The following is a 21,759-nucleotide window of genomic DNA, read 5'->3' on the forward strand; positions in this document are numbered from 1 at the left end:
GTGGAGGATGTACACACACCTTCCCTAACATCCCATTGTCACCTGCACCTCAAGGACTCCTGGAGTGAGCACAACGAAGAAGCTTTCATGCCCAGGTCAGGGTGATGTGTGAACAAAGCAACCAAAGCTCTTTGCAAGGTTTTACAGGACAAGGGGAGGGGAAGAGTGATATTAAAAGGTATGTTGTTCTGGAATGCTTTTGTGTATCCCATACTCTCTGTGAGCAGATCCTCAAAGGCTCCCAGGTGATGCTGAAGTACCTGAACTTCTACCAAAACCTAACTTAGAGTTAGAAGCTTGATTGCCTCTGTGCGTCATGCCTAATGACACTATGTTCAGGGACATGAAAAGCTTATTATCTATTTATGGAAGGCCATGTTTACAGGCTTGTAAATAATGCAGATAAATTTTATTTAATAGCAACAATAAATTTTAGTTCTGCTTCCTGTATTAACAGTAAGTGGCTGATGTTTGGTATTGCTGGTGCAAATGGTGGTTCCCACAGAACAAGATAGATCCTAAAAGGCCAAATTAATTTCAGGTTCATCTTGCCCTAAGGGAGTTGTAAAAGATGGCTATACTGTGACTTAGAACTGCAGAGAGACTGAAAAGGAAGAGAAATAATGCTGCTTGTAAATCATACCTCAGAACTGTGTAAGCTGTCCCCTTCTGTATCAACGTGACTGGAAAGTACAAATGATTTTTACTGAGAGTTATGTTGCATGGTGCATATGGCGTCCTGAAAAATATTACCTGTAGTCTTAAAGCTTTGGCTTTAGCTTTGATAAAGTAATAAAAGCCCTGAAGAATCATATGAGCACAAAACATTGCCACAGAGCTGCTTGGTCTGGGAAGGAAACAGTGGTTTGGGGTATTGCCTGACTGTACATGAGTGCTTGCTTCAGTGCCGAGTACTGCAGAAGAGTGCTGGGCACTGATGAAGCTCTGAGCCAAGTTCATGGAAAACATTCCACTGTCTTCAGAGAAAACTGGACTGAGGCCTTGATTCTGTGATAAAAGGATGGTCTTTCTCACCCACGGTAAAAAGGCAGGCTGAGTTTTTCCCTTTTGTGGTTTTTCACTTTGGAGATGCCCTTGCAAGCTTTTATCTATTCTAGGAGTCCCATGAGACAAGAACATTCATGCTGATTTCATGGAATGGACTGAGAAGTTTCAAGAGGGTTTCTGAGAAACACTTTATGCCCCTGGCTAAAATCTGAAGTACAAATCTACAAGAGAATAGGGAATTAGGCTAAGAAAAACACATAAAACAGAAAAGAAAACAAAAGAATTATACAAGAGATGAAAACATGACAACAGCAACAAAAACACATTTATCTCTGAAGCTGTGAGACTATTACATTTTATTCTCTGTAGAGGGAAGAAAAATTAGAATTCTACTTAGGTAACTACAATGGAAAGGCATGGAAGTAAGGGATTGAAAACAAATACTGATGGATCTAAATATTCACTTTTCAAGGCAGGGATTAGAAAGTTCATCCTGTAATGCTCTCAGAAAACTTCTTACCTAAAGTCACCATCATTTTAAGAGGAGCCTCATTACATGTCTGTTACTTGAGAAAAAAAACCAACATATAGACAAAATTTAAACAAAACTAGAAAGAAAAAGAGCAAAGGATAGACCCTGATTTTTATCTAGCCACTCTTTTCTGAAGGTCCCCATCACACCAACAACTGAGTGTTCATGCATGGCAGCCAGGCCTTCAAAATATCCATAGAAGATGCCAGAGTTTCTCTTATTTACTCTTAGAGGACATTATTATTTCTTATCACAAATTGTTTCAGACTGGAATTTAGTCTCTTCCTCATGAGTTCTTTTTTTCACTTTCCACTGTGGACTGTATCAGTATCTGCAGAGCACACTGGAAGGAAAAGTAGTAGGATAGAAATGAATGGTGTTTATTTTTCTTTGATTAGATCAAACAGCAAACAGTGTGAATTTGGGTAGACAAAGGACCTGTTGTTCCATTTTTGGGTGAGATTAACTGCTACATAACATAAAAGCTTGCACAGTGGTCTAGAAAACTGCTATCAGACTAAAAAGATAATAAAATGTTTTGGACAGAAATACAAACAATGGTGAATAATGAATATCTAGCGATCTATAATTCTGACAAAGGTTTTTCTTTGAGGCTATGTGTTAGAATTACATGCACATACACATGCTCAAAATACTGCAGTACTCAGCATGATTTTGTACTTGATAAAATGCCTCATAGTAGCCCAAAAATAGAATTGCACCAGGTGCACAACAAACAGACATGCTACTTTTAAAAAACTCAAGGAAGCCAACTGGAGTGGGAGCCAATGAGAGCAGATGATCAACATATTTATTTTGAAAGCAGCCAGGATGCCTCAACCTTCCTCAGTCACAACTATCTAAACTAAGTCATGGCAGCCCCAGATTCAGCTAATCCCTGTTATGGCTCTGTTATCAGGTGAGAGTAAGGGTAATTCTGCTACTCAGACCAGCTTTCTTATTTCTCATGACTCTTACTATTGTTTACTTTTACTGTCCATGGTCAGATAAACCTGAGGCTTCTTGAAGTCATGACCTAAGTTCATATAATTCGATGTCCAAATAAAAACATGGAGAAGTAGACAAATACAGCTCCAATTGCCCTAAGCTCCAGGAATACAGGGAAATAAGCCAGTGACACAAAGAAGTGAGTTGATACAAAGTCTAAGGTAAGGGCTGAAAGACAGGAATTACACCTCCTGCCAATACAGAATTGTCTTTGAATGAGGTAGAGTCTGCTGTGAATTAAAACTGGACATTCTTTCTCACTCACTTTTCCGAAGGAAGGGAAAATATCTTTGAATATTTGTATTAAAATTTTAGATTTTAATTTAAATGTTTGAGAAGTACAAAGATAGAGTAATTGAACTTGTCAGTGAGATAGTAATATTTTTTAAAGAAATAATCTGGGTAGTAAAATTTAAAACAATAGAGTCTAAAACTATAGAATCTTAGAATGGTTTGAGTTGGAAGGGGCCTTTAAGACCATCTATTCCAACCCCCCTGCCATAGGCAGGACACCTTTCATAAGACTGGGCTACTCAGAGCACCCTCCAGCCTGGCCTTGAACACTGCCAAGGATGAGGAGTCCACAGCCTCTCTGGGCAACTTGTTCCAGTGCCTCGCTGCCCTTATATAAAGAATTTCTCCCTAATAGCTAATCTAAACCTACTCTCCTTCATTTTAATGCCATCATCCAGATGATATTTATGTATGGGCAATGGTAGAAAGGAGGGGAACAGAATAAGTACAGATTTGGTGATAAACAGCAGTTATCCAGAATGTAATTCTAGTATCAGACTAAGAGTCAGGCAAGTAGAAATTCTGCTGATGTAAAGTTATCATTACTAAAAGTTTGAAGGGAGAAAGTAAATGTGCTGTCTGATAGCTGTAAGGACAATGTACTATTTGGTCAAATTGATATCTTGACTTTCCCAATTTATGGATGGTGAAAGCAATTGTTGAAAAACTAGATGTGTGGAAGTACTTTGTAGTGAAGATAAATTAGTACAGGATCAGAGAGAAGAGTCAGATAGGAGGAGAAAATACCAGAACAAGAAAAACAAGTCTGGACTTGACAGAGGAAAAGCAGAAATCAAAGGGTTTATGTGAACAGAGAAAAAAGTTGCAGGAGTGTGACAGGGAGGTGAAGTACAGGAGTCAGACAGCAGAGGAGGCAGCTTCATGGAAACACCTTAACCATGACACAGTGATTTTACCTTGAGAATAGGTTGGTGGGTGTAGGGACAGAAGGTTAGGAAACCAGAAAGAAATCAGAAGTGCAAAGCAGGTACAAGGAGACTGGCAGTGCAGAATGTGAACATTGTAGACTTCAAAAGGAAGCTGTTGAGGTGGATTTCAGTGGATGTGTTGTGTTTGCTACAAGAAAGGTATCAAAATGGAGACCCATTTAACAATGTAGATCTCTCCTGGAACTGTGGTAGTGTACTTTTGTTGATTAGCATTTTAATGACTCATAATAAAATATAATATGCGGATGTAATCTGTGCACAAATGCTTGAGGAAATGAAAGACTGACTAACAGCCACTGCATAATTTCAACATGGAGAAGTTATTGCCCAATTCAGATGTCAAAACGATGTAAATAGAAATGCCTTGGTCCTACTAGGTTAATGTTCAATTTGTTTTATTACCATTTCAAACATAAAGGAACACAGGCAATAATATTTCTGATTTGGATATTTAACCTTTATTCCAGTAATTTCTCTTCTAGATGAAATGAAGCCTAGAGCTAAAGCAATCTAATTGAGAACAAGGTTTGTCACCTAAGTTCCGTGATTATGCAAGCATCTTCACGTAATAAATCTGGCAATACTTTTCCTTAAATCAATATTTCCAGGACAAAAAGGTCTGTGGTTTGTGGTAGACCTTCATTTCCTAATTTATTGATCATAGCCATTCTCAAGTCCTGAGTTCCCTTAGAACAACAGAAAGCAAAGCTGAGAACCACAATTTTTTTCAGTAAAAAACAGTGAATTTATTCAAACCTAAGCTATATCTCACCACAGCCACGGGGCCCCCAGCTGAAGGGATGTTATATCAGCTCCTAAGAACAAAAGCATCTTTATTTTAAAAAAGGAACTTTAAAAATAATCCTTTTCCCACCCTTCAAAATATTTGATTTGCATGCTTCATCAGAGTAGAAATGGATTTTGAAATCAGTTTTCCATATAGGTGGCAAAGGTTGTGTCTTAAATGACTTTCCTTGCAGAATGGTATTTAATGTTCCCATGAACAGCATGAAGAGAAGGGAATACAAAGTACCAAATCAGGGAAGAGATAGTTAAGTAAATAGGGAATTAAAGACAAGGAACCATTAAGCACACTCCTATTAGTTCAGGAGTGAGTCCTTTTCAAGGACAAGGGAAAAACAAAATGTACAATGCAGCTCCGTGGCAGTAGGTTTAACATTTTAATAGCTGGCACGCTGCCTGTATCTGATGCACTTGTTCAAATAGGCAGATGCTGGATTGGATAAATGGAAGGGCATGTAAGGACAGCGAGTCTAGCTCCTTGCTGCATTTATTATCACAATAACTCACCGACTACAGAATGTGGGAAGAAAGTTCCCTGGATGTTAAGAGAGGCTTTACACTGACAACCTGAGGTGGAGGCTGGTGCTGTGATCAATGGACACTAGAGCTGCAGAACAACTGAAATTATTCCAAGTCCAACTCAACCACAGCTTGCAACACTTACTGGTAAAAAAAGACTCTTTCCCCCTACTATCAATTCAAATGTAACTCATGTGATTTATATTCTCCCACAGGTAATTCTATACCACCAAATTCTTTATTAACAGGTGTTTTTATTCTGCACATTTTTGTTTTTATACAAAAGCCAAATACCTTTTTTTCTTTTTTTTTTGACTGGTTATGATGCATGGCATGGCTCACTAGAGACACCAGATCACCATATTGCCCTATAGCATCCAGCTGGTAAAGTCTGATAATCAGTAAACTGATGACAAGACAGCTCACAATTTTAGAGCAGAAAGATGTCAGGTTTATCACCTTTTTTATTGTGTTTTAGCCCTGACATTAAATTTTATCTTACCCGAGCCACTAGGGATATGATTTTACTTTAAAAAATGGAAGACTATTTCTTTGGACATGATCCTTCGCACAATTTTTGAGTGAAAAGAAAAGCTAATTTTTAACCAGTGTGCGTTCTTCTAGTCTTTGATGGCATCCCACACATTTTGTGCGCTTAGGATGTTCTCGTTGCTAAAAAATGTCACGAGATAAAAGCGCTGCCCCGTGAATCACCTGGTTCCTAAGGAACGGCGCTGGGATTCACGGGGTGACTCGCAGCCGCGGATGGGGCGACACCCGCCGCACGGGCACGCCAAGCAGCTCCCCGGCAAGCACATCCTCCTCCTCGATCTGTCGCTGCCATGACCGACGTCACAGGTGTCCGTGAGTCAGCACTGCAGTCCGTCCTGTCTAACGCAGAGGCTGAGCCAAAAGCTCCCGCAAGAAAACAGCGCAGCGGCCGCGATGCGCGCAGGGATGCTCCCGCCGGCTGGCGACGCGAATTAAAAAGGGAAGAAAATGTTGATTGGGTTGGCTCGTGCAGCCCTGGATTTTGGTGGGGTTGGGGTTTGGTTTGGTTTTTTTTTTTGGTTTTTTTTTTTTTTTTTTTCTCGTTGAGTAATGACTGCTCTCTGCTACTTGATAGCCAAGGCTGGCAGCGCTATGGCAACCGGGCTGCGGGAAGGGCGGAGGGGAAAAGTCGCTTAGCAACTGGAAGCTTTAGGCAGGCAAGGCTGGTTTAAAGCACAGCAGTTAAAAAAAAAAAAAAATCTTCTCCTCAAAACAAACCCGCAGTTGCTACTAGAGATGACTAAAATACAGATCTGAGGAGTTAAGAATTTAGAAGAAAATAAAAGAAAAAAGTGCATGACAATGCCAATAAAAAAGGAGATAACAGCTTGGAGGGTGGTGGTGGTGGTGGGGGGGAAGTAGAGATATTTCACACTGATCATCCTAGATACGTGCTTCATCAATGCAAACAACAGTCCTAAACCAGCACAAGCTATTCCCTGTCAGATGTTTATACTCTTCTGCAAAGCAGAACTCCACAGGCATCACCTCCCTGGCCCCCCGGGCTTTGGCAGAGCATGCAGAGGGGCTGGGTGCATCCCTAAGCCTCTGTATGGCCCCCAGGCACAGCTCCCATGGACTCCTGGCACACCCAGCCAGCTGCCAGCGGGGCCACCACTACTTGGGGAGGTGGAGGGAGCAGCAGCCTGTCTAGTCTTACCCTTTCTGGTTGTTATTTATAGGCTTCCCCTGGCATGATAAGGGCTCTACGGTCAAGAAAAAGAAAGTAATATGAAAGGTTATCCAATGCACCAATTCAGATTTTTAGTAATAATTTTTCTGAGATGTTTTTCCAGTGCTCCAGGCACCCTGGCACTTCATTAATAATGCAGTAAAATCCCAGCAACATTACATTAATCACCCCGGTGGGAACCCAGCCAGTCAGGCACCTCTTTTTCAGCCCTCTATCCTCAGCCTTCTCTAAGCACTGTCTCAAACAGAAGTCTTTCACTGCATGCTTGGAAAGCTGCCCAATTTGAGCTATTTTGGACTAACAAAGGGACAATTTCATCCAAAGACACAGAAACCCCACAGAGCTACTGCCCTCCCCCTCTCCAGTGCAATGGGGGTTGGGTGTTTCTGCTGACCATCGGCCAGGCAGGGAAACATAAAAGGAGAGACCTCCGTGGTCTGACCTCCCCCTTTAAAATCTACCTGGAGGCCAATGGGAAGCTAACTCACATCTGCAGGTATGCAGAGCCACAGACTCCTCGTGGAGTGCAGGGCCCAGCAGCTGAGCTGCAACATTTGGTGTTGTTTTGTTAATGCAGAGAAATCAGTTTACCATTGGAAAAACCTGATCAGGCAAAAAATCAAAATAGACGCTGCGAATGTGTCGGCGCGGTCAAATATCAGCGTACACTCAAGCCACAGGCAGGTTGGCAGGCAGATCTGGAGGGCTGAGGTGTTTTCCCAGCCAAGTCACCCAACCAGCAGCCAGCACGAAGACTCTGCCCGAGCTCCTGGCCGCTCCTGAGCCCTGGCCTGTCCCTGCAGCCTGTGCACTGCTGGCTGCCCATCTGCTCCCTGGACCCTGCAGCTGCTGATGGCCAGCAGCTCGCTGGCTGCAGCCCGGCCACCTCCCGGCCTCCAGGGCTCCTGAACCGGTGTTTTTAGGGGTTATAATGCCACAGCATTTCTGTGTTCATGTTTACCGGCTGCATTGTCTCCCCAGCAGATAATGCTGACTAAATTGATACTTCACAAAGGCACAAAGGAGTCAGCTTGTGACTGATACACAATACTGGTTAACAAGACACATACAATGGTGGTATTAGTGGGAGGAAAGAAAAGCTCAACTTTCTGTCAGTCATAGGTTCATTAGAAAGTAAAGAGTTGTTAGCATGCAGAAAAGCTCTTTACATGCATGAAAATGGTACCAGTTTTGAAAAAGTGAAGTAAAGGAAAAATTAATCTTGCTTTAATGCTGGTGGAGGAACTAACTTAAACTGTCTTCCCTCAAGAAGCAGGGAACTTTCTTAAAAGAATTAAGAATTCTATTAAGAATTAATAAATTAACCTTTGTTAATAGAATTCTGAAATATGTACACTAAAATAACAAGATCAATTGTAGGAAATGGATTTGTAAAGAATTTAAATACTTAATAGAAAGCTCACCCAGTCTTGTACATCTATATGGGAAAATCAACAATCAAAGAAAATCCCTTTTTTTTCCCCTTTTCTTGCATACACTTTGTCCAGAGATGGATACTGTCAACCTGAAGTTTCCTGAGGAATGTCATAGATTATTGTAACACTAATGACCAAAAGCTTCTAGATTTACAAGAAATAAGTAATGTGAAAAGTACATTATCTTTTCAATTTGTTTCTTCTAATGGTTTTTTTAAAGGTCAGGGAGTTCTTGCAGCCAGGGGATATGAGAAGAAAGTATATAAAATGCTTTAAATCCTCCAGTCACACACAGAAAAAAGAGGCTGTGAATTTTTCATAAAAAAAAAAAAATCAGTGAATCTAGGGTTTAAAAGTCCAAGAGACATACCAGTATGCCCTAGTAGCTAGGTGTTGATTTCATTTTTTTCTTTCCAACAGCTCTGTGCTCATCAGATGAGCTGTCAGAATCTCCAGCCCAGCCTGGGAATCCTGCTCCTTTATTGCTGCACAACTTGTACAAACCTTATTGCAATTCTATTTTTCTTGGAGCAGGAATGGCAAAATGTAATCCACCTCCTCTCATGATCTTACAAACCAAATAGACATTGATTTTAACCATGGCCTATGGAAGAAGGTACCACGCTCAGCACAGGACAGAAAAATCCTGATACAACAGTGAATATGTAGATTCATCTCTTGGCCCTCTCACTTAGCCTTCCAATTGAAAAAAGTCCCCAAAGTAGAAAAGTCCTGATATTAAAATGTGTAAGACACATGGATATTGTGAAGTGCACAGGCATTGTCATTTACTGGGCTGCTGGCTGCCAGTGACACCAGTGAGATTCTGGATTCTGCTACATAAGCTGCAGGTGTTAGGTTTTCCTGGCTTTGCCAGAAACAGCAGCAAATAATATATGTGTTGGCAAGGACAGACAAAACAATCATTTTTTTGTTAAATGGCAACTTTTGGCCAAAGATAGTGGTATGATCTAATTTTAGCATAATGCTTACAATTTGTCTGCAGTATCAATATTCTCAATTATATAAGCCCTTAGAGGACAAATGAAAACAAAAACAGAAGAGTGAGTGTGATATGTGCCATTGAACATTATTGTAATAGATGCAAAGCAAGCTATCCTTGCTCAGGCCACCGTTTTTCCTTGTTATATTTTGACTATATCATCTCTAAAGTTTAATGGTCTCCAACAGAAGTTTCTTGCACTACAAGAAGTCTGACCCTTTTCTCCTTCTATATGCAGGGACACTGTTATTATGGTTACCATGGCTGGGAAAGCCTATGAAGAATAATGTATTGCCCTAGTACCATCTAGTGGAGGGAATGCTAGAGAGAGATTTAAAGGGAAGGAGAAGAAATAATGGCAATTATTTGAGGTGGGAGCTGAGCTCATCAGGGCTATGACAGTTCGTGGGGGAAAGAAGATGGGTTGTCTTCAAGCTCTGCAGAGACTTTTTCAAGGCTCTTTCTTCCCAGCTCCCATAGAGATTAGTAAATTATCTAGGACTGAAACACCTTTAAATAATATAGACCATCAAGCTTAAGAATATTTTGAAATGATGCCCTATTTTTCTGAACAAATCTAAAGGCAAACAACATGTCGGTGATACCACCTGCTTCTTATTTGACAGGAACCATCTGGACTGCAAACACTCTAAAGTCAAGAAAGTCATTGTAGTCTGCAAGGCAGGAGAGAGAGCTGTAATTTAAATGCCCGAATGTCACCTGCAATGTGAAGGATTATATGTGGCCCAAGGGCATAAAATGGAAAGTGTGCCTGCAGCTGTAAGCCTTGCATTAGAGGAAACAATGATTAAACATGTAATGTAGGGACTTGAATGGGCTCCTACTCACCCTCCTTCTGTCTGCAGTGACCCCTAGACAACAGAGAAAGCCCTTCCAGAGATTAAACTTACTTAGAGGTGGCACAAGCAAAGCAAAAGCAGTGAAGAGCCCAGAGGATGCACCTCATGACCTCACTCACAGCCCGGACAGCAGTGAAGTAAACAGCCTACATCAGCTGACTTCTGGCTGCTGGCTGCTAATCTGACTCTGCTTTCCCTAATCTTCCTTCTCAGTGTCCTATCAGACCTGTGTTTACCTTCTCCTCCTTTTTTCCTTCTACCCATCCATTTGGTTCCTAAAGATTAAATTAAAATTTAAATAAGTAAACAAACAAACAAGCAGAACCAAACAGAAAGAGCAGTAGAAGAGTTAAGTCCCACATCTCAATGTAGCAGGGCAGAGCTCTGCACAAGAAGGAATAAAATTCAATAGAAAGAACAGGTCAATAAGATAAGAACAGGGAAAACATTGGAAATGAAAGTGTATCATTTGCTCCTGGAAGGTGGAGCACTGAGCCAGGCAGAATGAAAAAGGGATGAGTTCAGTGCTGCTGGACTAGCTGGCAACCCTCCCATCTTCAGACTGAGTGCTAATTTTTAAACTACGCAAAATGTCTCCTGGGGCCAGAAAGCATATCTGAAAATGAGACCCAGGGGATGGAGAGCAGGCTTCAGTGATGGGCACTGAGTGCAGGAGAAGTGCCTCAAGGTGGTACTGAGGCAAACAAACACCCCTTTATTTGTATTCCCTAAATTCCCTGAAGCAGCCATATGGCACTGATCAAGAAAAGATTTATCAGTGACAAAAAGAGGAGGGAATTACTATCAGGAAGCAAGGTAATGGTGTTCACTTCAGTCTTGGTCCAAAGCGGTAGCATGGTTATGGTTAGCATGATAGATCCAAGGTATTTTGGAATCAAACCTCACTCTTTCATCAGGAGATGGAGTAGAAGCTCTTTCCCACGTCATTCTCCCAAAGATTATCGTAAGTATGAGAGCATTATCTCCATAGCAGTGGCCCACACTCATGCCACTGAGACAGGCAGCCCTACCTGACACCTACAGCAATCCCTCAGAGAGCTGTAACTCAGCCTCCACCTCCTTCAGCACCAAGGAAGAGCCTTTGGCATCCAGCTCTGCACTGGAAGACACTGAGGGACCAGCCCAAGTCAACATCCCCCGTACTCTTGCTTGTGCATGGAGATGCTAAAACCCCAGTGTGGTTATCTAAAAGGCTGGTTGCACATCTCAACCCTAAAATATGGGGCTTTGTGTGAGAAGATCCTACTAGTTCCTGTCCAACTCAGAATTTTCTATGATTCTATGATTATAGGATTCAGCTAGACTGGTTTCTCTGCAAAACTTTAGCCTAGAGGAGCTGGCATGGCCATGACATCAATGCCACCAACTGCAGCCCTGCAATATCCCTGAGGCTTAGTCTGCCACGGAAAGAGAGGAGGGTGTTCAAGTCGGTGAAGGCAAAGAGAAGGGAGGTAAAAAGCAGGAAGAGCCCATCTGTCTCTGCCATGTGATGAGTCCCATGGTACTTCCCTGCTGTGTCTGTAGGCTGCCCTGCCAAGTGAATGGAAAGCCTTATGCTATTTCCAGTGTCTTGCTGGGAAAAGGAGACGACGTTCAAGATCAATAATAGAGCTTTGGCTAGGTTTGCTGAGGAACTTGCTGGCAATGTGCTGTGCTGTTCATTGGAATATCTGGGAATGCTACCAAAACCCCTTTGCTCCCTGGGAATTGCATTTACTGGTCTGGAAATGGCTGCAGAATGTCCTGCACAAGTAGTTTACCTTCCTTCTCCAACACAAGTGACTGCCTTTGGCAGGAGTGAATCATAATGTTCCTGCAGGATTCTGCAGTCCCAGGTAACTCTGCCCAGTGTTGGTACAAAAGGTTTCTCCCCAGTCTTGGTGTTTTGCCTGCCTCAAGAAGGGAGCAGTGCCTTTTTCCTCCCTGATAGCATGCAAGTCTCCTCAGTCAAACCTGTTTCTTCAGAATCCTGTCCTACACGTGCCAACCTCTAACCAGAAGAGCACCTGGAAGGCTGATGTTTGGCCACTTCTTCAGCTTTCTGGACACCAAAACAGACAGTAAATCTGGGGCTGGGCTGTGGAGGGTTGTAGCCCTCTGTAAGCCGCACTGTGCTTGCAGCTGAAGTCAATGGGGGATGGACTTGGCTGCTGAGCTCCTGGCTCTCACAAGAGCCTGGGCTCACCTGTGCAAGCTAACACACCCCAAGGCAGCATGGACACACAAAGTGTGGCTTCTTCCATCCTTCACAACCTCCCAACACTATCCCAGCAGGTTTTACAGCCCCACACATGCCTTACACCCGTGCAGCTTCATGTTACAAAGCCACCACCCCAGCACGCTGCAACATGGGTTATAAATTACTTCAGACATCTTGAACTGGTCAAAAACACATAAAAAGCAGCATTTTCCATTGGACCACGTAGGCACAACATGGGATGAGGTATGTCACAGGGACAAGAGCTGTGCAGCATGGATCAGTCTGTGCTTACCCACTCAGCCTCAGCACTGAGGATTAACTCCTGGCTCTCTTCTATTTAGCAGGGTAGCCACAGGGTCTAAGTAACCTTCTTCAGTCCTATCACAGCTAGAGTTGTAATAACATAATCCTATTATTCTAAATATAGCTCAAGCTCCAGGGATCACTGTGAAATTCAGCCATCTTCCATAGGTATACTTCCAGACCATCTGAAGGAAAAGATGGCTGGGTTCAGCCTTTCTGACGAATAATTTTAGGTTGGTTTAGATGCATACCATGCATTAATAAATACAGTCTAGGCCAAAGAACACTTTTATAGAAATGTGGTCCTCATTTATTCCATTATCTTTTATATTTGAGGAGAGGGCAGGTTGCTTTTTCTTTCTTTTTTATCTCAAAAGTAAATTGTGGCATGCATATGGCTAGACTACTGCATTTGGAATTACCAAAATGATAAAATTAATTTTTTAGGCTTTTCAAGAGCTCTTAATATGAAATAATAAATGAAACATCATAGATCCAACAGTATTCTCTTTATATGTTAGCAGTTAGAGGAAAGTTAATTCATAAAGTAAGGGCAGAAGGACTTGGCCAAACACCTATTTACCTTAAGAAAGAGCAAAATATAGATTAATGCTGCTTGAAGAAGATGTCAGATTGATATAATGAAATGTCCATAACCAATAGGAAAAACCTACTCAATTAAATGGATGCCATCTGTGTATCCTGGCATTTGGTAACATAAACAGCTTTTGATACATTTGGACTCAGAAGCAAAACTCGATCTGATGAACCTTCCAGAAATCATAAAAGAGACTATGAATTCACAGTTTTCAGCAACTCACATTTAATGCTTGTAACTCAAACTTTGTTCCATGACTTTATGACAGGAACAAGAAGTAAGACTATCTTTGCAGCAGCCAGAAAATGTCTTTGTCATTGACAAGGATTAAGGAAAGAAACAGGAGAAGGTGGCTACAAGAGGCTCAGAGCCAGAACGCAGCCCAACAGGCAGCTCTGATATGTGTCCAGCCTGCTATGGGCTGCCCTGGGTCTGGGTCATCTCTGTTGCTTGGGACTGGACAGTAGCATTGGGGCATAAAAAACCATTTCTTTCAACACAGTTGTTTGCATTTGGAACATAAGCTTCTACTGACTTGATTCAGCCATGAATCAAATATGTATTGGTGTGATCTATGTTATGGGAACACTTGTTTAATTTATATGCCAGCCTAAATCTCTGTGCTTACTTCACTGAAGTAGGTTAAATGGATTTTTCTTAAGTCTTTTATAGCTTCTTTTGCCAAATAGAGACATGGAAAAACTTTCTTGGGGCATATTTGTTTAGAAAAAAATAATGGTGGTGTATAATTTTCAGAAGGCAGATTCTAATGGAAGGTGATACTGCAAAATCATAGAACCCTAGAAATGCTATCCCAAACATTGCTGGAATGCAATTGTTTTTCAGAGGAAGGCTGGTGATTATTTGCACAAATCTAGCAATAATGTGTAATAGTTTTATACTTGGCAGACAGCCAAGGAAATGCCACCTGTGTTTGAATTTACCTATTGCCTATCTTGACCCAATGTGATCCAGAATGCTGAAGTTCATAAAGCTGCTCTGTAGGGAAAAAAACATTTAACAAATTGGGATTTGAAATAAAAATAAGTCGGGAATCTGGATTTCCTTGCTCTCCAGCTGTCTGCTTCTCAGGAGCACTGTAACTTTCCTCAAATGAGCACAGAGGACCCAAGAACTGTCAGTGCCTACAATCTACCATCATCATGATGCTGTCTGAATCAGGGGGCACTTCTTCCGTTCAGGCTGTTAGGAGTTTGGTGATGGTGGATGGTGGCAGACTCCGCCATGCCCAAGCATGGTCTGCAGAGCAGTGGAAGTCAGATTGCCAGTAGTGAAAGCAGAAGTGTCTGTCTCAGGCACCTAGATATGGGTGGGATGTGTTACATTCACAGGTGCATTTTGTATACCACAAACTAGTGCATTTTGTTCAAAGCACAAGAGAAAACATTTTAGAAATATACAATGTCGATTTTCAGTGTTTTCAGAGTAAAAAAGGAATTACTAGCTCCACAGAGGAAATTAGGCACTGGAGTGTTCTGTTTTCCACTGAATAGCTAACATAAAATGCTTTAACATTCATTGTAGATGAACTGGGATCCAGGCTGCTATTATACCATAGAACTGCCAAGGAAGAAACTGGCTTCAGCTTCTGAGAAATGAGTGCAAGTTGTAGCATCATGAATGACGCATCCAAAGAGCCCGCAGTGAAAGCCTGATTTATGGCAACTCAGTGTTAACAACAGAAATCATCTTCCTGCTTGGCATTCAGATCGGTTGGAAAGCCCTAAGCAATATGGGTAATCTGTCCAAAAGTCTGCAATCATCAGATATTTTAGTAAGTAAATTATAAAAAGGATTTTGCAAGATATTTTGTGACAGTTTTGGCTGCCCTAAAACTTCTTAAAATCCCATGTTGTATATCTGTGCTGAGTAAGCCATATCGTAATTTATGAACTTAGCAGTGAAGTTGTAAATATAAATAGTGGCATAGTAGCTGTGCTTTACTTTATATATGATAATGAAACACTAATCTTACACAATAACTGTCCTTCAAAGCAGTCAGCCTTGGTCCTTTGGATGCTTTTTATTGGTTTGGGTTTTTTTTCCCATTGAATTTGCTGAGAAGTCTGTTGGACACTGCAAAGGCAGAAGGCCAGATATCATAATTTCCCTTCTGCCAGTTGAAAGGATTTTATGGGGACATTGAAAATATGAAATGCTTTGTTGAATAGCTGGCACTAATGTCTTTTTTTTTTAGGGGCTTAGAGAGAGTGTGGCAGCTCCTTTTCATTGTTTGTGGAGAACTTTAGTCAAAGAAGGACTTCATAAACAACTACCTTGCACGGCATTTAGTATGTGCAACGCTATTTTAAAGGCTAATTTAAATGTAAGGTAGATCTCTACATACTCAAAAGGGTTGTTTACCTTCTTACCTTCTGGTTTCCAAAGACAGTCTTTGTCAAAATATACATACAACATATTTTAAAAGAACAGCTGAGCTGGGTTGTTCTTCGTCTAAAAATTAAAGGGCCCCACCATCATCATCATAAATGATTCATTACCTTTGAGGTTTGGCAGGCTTTTAAGGTCACCTCTCTTTAAATTTGAAAATGCTTGCTCACATTCAAGTCTTCCTGCCAGGAGGACTCAATTCATTAACTTGCACTTATATGGATGGCTATTTTACTGTTACTTTAACTGAACTTTTATGCTGGCTGCCTGCTGTGTCCTGAGTGCTGTGAGCATTTCAGAAAGTAGGTACATGCTGTGAAGGCAGCCCTCTCTGTAAATAATGTTCCAATTAATAAGACAATTATACAGCACTGCAGTACTTTATTGGTGTTCTCTGTTACTGCAGTGTTGGTCAGAGAACAATAGTGAAGAGACCATCAACATTTTCTTATAAGCCCTTCTCTCCAGAAGCTTAGACTTAGAAATTCATACCACTCTGGAAATTCAATGTAGCCAAGAAGCACAAAGGCATGGATTTTACAGTGTTCTGATATAAAACTCTTTATAGATTATATGAGTAAAATTAAAATGAGAAGGGGGCATTTGGTCTAGTGTTTTTTTTTACATGAAATGCTTTCTACTTTATGGGCTGTAAGAATAAAAGCAGACTGGAAATGTATCTTCAGTTACATTTTAAAATGTTTACTATGACTCTCCAAAGACATTTTAAACTGGAATTTTACAGATCATTAGTCTCTTATATAAGTGGGTCCTGGAACAAATGTAGATTGAAATATCTAAGGTCCAGGCACAACCTGTGAAGACCTGGGTAGAATTTAGTTGTCCAGCACAAAAGATCCTGAATTCCCCTGCTGAGCTGTCAGTGTTCCTCTGGGTGATGCCTGTGCTTTGCTCTTCTGATTTAGTTTCCCAAATACCTCACCTTATATTTCTGGTCACAGAAAGCATTTCTCTCTAAACCATTTGGTACCTATGTCATGTCTCAGCCCAAAAGAGATGCAAGAAGCAGCATCTCTTTTCCCCCTGGGCCCCAGCACTGTAAGGGAGCCTCAGACTTTGCCCTCCCAAGTAATGATACCTGAAAATACCAGTACTGCATTATTTTAAAATATGTGAGAAGGAGAGGTTGCCATTTTCCCATATGACAACTTTCTCATCAAATAGTTAGAGAAGCAATGGAAAAAGGAGTATGTCAAAGGTGAGACCAAGAAATAAATGGAAAAAAGAAAGCAGAAGGAACAGAACTTACTGCCCTGTGGCAAAAACATACAGAGTAGGTGACAGTCTTGCCTCTCTGTATCAAATACAGATACAGTCTTCCATTCACCTGTAAGTCAATACATTAGTATAGACACATATATAATCTGGGAAAATGTTCTGAGAATCCTATAGAGTGCATTTCAGATGTAATCAACCCTGAAAATATTACTTTAAGTAACATCAGTATCATTTTTCCATGCCTCTGTTGCAGTTCATTCAGCCATTATGAACATTTGAATTCTGTAAGATGTAAAATTCTTCTTTTGTATATTTGTGGAAAGTCCAGTGCGTTGGAGGTCTAATACTCCATTTGGATCTTTCAAGTCTGTCATAATATTTAATAAGTATCAGGTTTGCCCATCTTGTGCACACGTGTGCATTTTTCAGATTATCAGGAAATCATGCTCATTTTCTGTCCTTATCAGCTCTCACAGTTTTACTGCAGATTATTTACTGTGGCTTAGATTTCACAGTATTAAATTTAGAACACACACTTCAGAGGTTTTTCTAATCTATTTGATCTAAAATCCACTGCAGAAATACCTATTCTCAGCACCATTTATCTGACAGGTTGAAGTTGTCCTTTAAGCTGACCATCAGCCAAACCACACGTATTTGTACTAATGTTGTCAGAGGATGAAAACAAAAATTTGTTTGTGTGTCTGTGATCACTTTTGAGGAGGCCTCCAAGGTCAGCTACTAAAGCCCCCTCCAAATTCCTTTGGCCCCAGTTTAGGTGCCAGTGAGGGGATCCACACCTAAGCTGTTCACTTGTCTCCAATTGTACCCCAAATGGTTTCATCAGTTGGTAAAGCCACTGGTGCTTCAAGATCAAGTGAAATAGCTTAATATCTGTTTTATATTGTGGTGCCCAAAACTGCTCACAGCACTCAAGGTGAAGCTGCACCACTGCTGAAATAAAAGTTTCCCTTAGGTTTTTTGGAGGTGCAGATGTTCCCTTTGTTGGGTGCCCAACAAAGCAAAGATGGTGCACAGGCTCTGTAGGGCCTGACCAGAGGAAAGGCAACTGCAGAGAGGAGAAAGAGGCAGCATGATGTAGCAGGGGACACAAATAGACCTTGGTAAAGTGATCTTTCTCTGCTGGAAACATTCCTCCTTCAAATGTATTTCCTCTTATTGCTGTTGGTGCAAATGTAGGGAATGAAAGCTTCTGCAGGAACCCAGCTTTCCTCGTGGGAAAGAGTGGATGGCAGCTGTGGGAGACTTTCCATCTGTGTATGGCTGTGGGGAAGAGGGTGATGAGGAGGGTGGTGTACCCATGAGCCAGGCTATCCTGCAGGTCTGTGTGAGAGATGAATGTTCTTGCTCTGGAATTTCAGTGAAAAAAGTTGTGACAGCTAAAGGAGGTTGGCAAGGAGGCAGGAGTGAGCCAGCTTCCACCACTGACCCCTCTTCCACCAGGAACCAGTGGAGAGCTGTGACACCAAAACCCCTGCTGTCCTGCAGACAGGGCACTAATGACTAATGGGGCTTATCCATGGCAGCCAGGGCTCAGACACTGCAGTGGGTGCCAACCATCACATCATGCAGCAATTTTGCAGAGGGGTGCCATGCACACACCCCAGTGCCTGTTATGGAGGTGGATGTGGCTGGAAGTGCTGAGCAGAATGGCTATTTTTGTGCTGCCACTGTTACACAGCTGAACAGCTGGTTCTGGCCTCTGACAGTCACTGAGGGAAGTCCAGCATGGCTTGTGAGAGAGGAGTGAACAATGAAATCTGCATGAGAGATTACAATGCCCAGATCAGGTCATCAAGTTCCTTTCATTTCTTTTGGTAGTTTATAGGAGAAGCAATAGAAGCAGAAGAAAGAGTAGGAAAAAACAAGAGTTGTACATCTACTTTATAAAAATATATGTCTGTATTTTAAATATCTTCCTGTTAGCTTTCTCCAGGCACAGAGAAACCTTTTTTTGGGTTTGTCTGTGACATTACTTTTATATTTCAGTGTTGTAGTATTTTTCTGGAAGCACTTACTATAAAATCCATAAGTTCTTACAACCTTTGTAAAGGAAATCCCAGTCTTCTGATTAATTTTGTGGAGAGAGTTTGTTATAGTTGGTCCCATGTATGGTTACTCTGCAGACTTTCCTTTGCTGTACAAGCCAGGGACTTTGCCAAGAAATCAGGCCAAAATTATTACAACAAAGTTATTTATAACAACCAGAAAAATTAAGTCTTATCAAGTGACAGCATTATCTCCTGGAAGACAAACTCTTCTTTGTTTGAAAAAGCTAATTTGTATATAAAAAAATTCAGACTGACAACTAAAGCATAACAGCTGATATATGGAAGATGATTTGGTTTCCAAGGTTTAGCACATTTCTTGCTGCTCTGAAAGCTCAGACAGACCTTTTACATGCCTGACCAGTGGCCCAACATGTAAGATGATTGCAAGCCTCATAATGTTTCTAGCAGCTCCATTTCAGGCTGTTGAAAACCTTTAGTAATGCAGCACAATAACTGGTTAAAAGGAAAACATACTGTTCAAACAAATCTCCATTAAACTGTCATCTTTATGATTGTACTTCTTTTACTGCTATTAAGGGGATTTGTGTGATTGTTCCTCCTTGTTCTTCTTGGGTTTTTGTCTCTCCATAAGGAAAAGGCAGCAAGTGACTCCCTAAACAGAGTTTTTCATGGTTTTAATTGTACACAAATTGAGCAAGCACTGTGCACAAACATGAAAACAACACATAGCAGTGCTCCTTTTGTTTGCAATTAAGCAATGTGAAGTCTTAAAGCAAATTCAGCTGCAGCACCTCACATACATATGTTACGAAAACTTACATCATGCAATAACTTAGGTCTGCTCCCTGCTCACGAGCAAATGACCTTCACCTAGGCCAAATACACTGCAAAGATTCTGATCTATGCATTAATAACATAAAAATGTCAAGGTGGAAGGGTAGTAAGTTTATTAGATTGAGATACAAATAAGGAACGGCATCATAATGAAGTTTTTCTTATTGAAAGCATAAACAAAAACGAAACAACAAACATTCGGAGCAGGCCATCAGAGGAGTATTTTGTTAAAGGGCAGGGGAAGAGCCCTTCCTGCCTTCCTTGGGGTAAGAGCTTTCTTGGGGTTCCCATTGCCTCCTCCCCACAGGGAAATGAGTGAAGCATTTGGCAGCCCCCTGGAAAAAGTCAGCCAGGCCCCACAGGAGGGATGCTCAGGGTTGGGGTGGGGGCATCCAGGTGGTGCTGGGAGGAGAAGAGGCAGAATTTGGCTGGTGAGAGAGGGAGGAAACCCAACCCTACTCCAAGGTGTCCATCAAAGGGCAAGTGGTGACACAGTCACTGGGGCAGCAAGGAAAATGTCAGTGCCAAGCAATGAAACAGAATTTTCCCCGTGAAGCACCACATAAAGGTGGAGATGTTTGCCTGGGAAAGTGGAGGATCCTTGGAGATTTCCCAAATTAGGCCAGTGCTTGTTATTGCTGTTCTCTGACAAAGTGGGTGACACTGGCATCTCCCAGGCCTTCACTGTGCACAGTCACAGAGCTGTGTCAGCTCAGAGATGTTCTGCCTTGGTATAGACACATTGTTTAAAATTCCTGTCCCTGGGAAACGCTTCCAGCTGCCCTTACCGCCCATGCCTCCGCTGGGCCTGCTGAGCGTGGAGTCCTACAGTGAAGGTCAGAATATCCTTTGAACTGCACAGTACCCACCAAACCTCTACCTCCTGCCAAGTCACTTGCTCGTGACTGCAGGGGAAAACAACTGCGTGCCCTTGGCAGCCGCGCAGCCTTCGCTGTGCCATGGCACTCAGTCACATGCGGGGCATCGCGGGAAACGAGCCTTTCCCTTTCTTCCCACCCTCTGCTTTTGTTGGTAGCTCTCTTGCAATTCTCTTCCCAGTCTTAGCACCCATTTCACTCCTTGTCTCACTTTGGGAAATCTTTAGTTCGGCACTGATTCCACCTTTTTGCTTTCCTGTCTGGAACGTTAGACTAAGTTTTTAACAGATATCTTTTAACAGATGAATTATTTGTGTCATACTTGCAAGTCCAAGTCCAGTGTCTAACTGTTTCTTTTAACAGAACCAAAAGTCTAAGTTGCACCAGGGCTGTTTTCCACCCTGGCCCTGGTGAAAAAATTTTCAGTGCTTTCCATCTAGGCTTGGTAAATGAGGCTGACAAAACCAAATGAGAATATCTTTTTGGTAAACACTCTTTTTACCTTGAAAATACTGCAGTATCAGCAGCCCACTGGAAAGTCTTTTAAACTATGACACATAAAGTTCTCACAGTGTAAGAAAGGTATTAAACACTAATATTGGGAATGTCAGTTACCACTGAAGAGTATGGTCAACTATTCAATAAGTGATTTTAAAGCACTGACTGAAATTACCCAGTTGTCAGCATTAAAAAGTAATATAATCACTCCTTTAAAGACAGGAAATAACCAAAGAGTTAATTCCCTTCTAGCTGCACCACTGTAATAGTTCCTCAATTTTTGTAACATTTTATAGACTTTCATTGACAATGCCAGTCTTGGTCCCTGTTGAAAGGCAGCCCATTTCTGTTTAATCAGAAATGTCCTTGATCCTTGAACAAGGAAAATACTGGGAAACATCGTGTCTTCTGACAAAAATATACACATATATTGTGTACACATATCTTATTTATTTTCTAAACAATTATTTAGGCAAAGTCAGAGGGGAAGCATACTGAAATTTGACCAGAATATAGCCAAGAAGAAGCCTTTTCACATTTTGGTGTATCTATAATTTTTTTTTTTTTTACTTCATAGTGATGAAC

At 41.4% G+C, this 21,759-nt stretch overlaps 1 protein-coding gene across 1 annotated transcript in view; it reads left to right on the forward strand.

Moving 5' to 3' along the window:
• The first annotated feature begins 5,625 nt into the window (after positions 1-5,625).
• Positions 5,626-21,759, forward strand: part of LOC129134691 (2-oxoglutarate receptor 1) — a 36,859-nt gene continuing 20,725 nt past the window's right edge. Inside the window, 1 exon segment of the mRNA XM_077173552.1 lies at positions 5,626-15,075. The gene's annotated coding sequence lies outside the window, so the exon portion shown is untranslated.

The sequence above is a fragment of the Agelaius phoeniceus genome, chromosome 2, assembly GCF_051311805.1.
Source record: "Agelaius phoeniceus isolate bAgePho1 chromosome 2, bAgePho1.hap1, whole genome shotgun sequence".
Classification (NCBI taxonomy): domain Eukaryota; kingdom Metazoa; phylum Chordata; class Aves; order Passeriformes; family Icteridae; genus Agelaius; species Agelaius phoeniceus.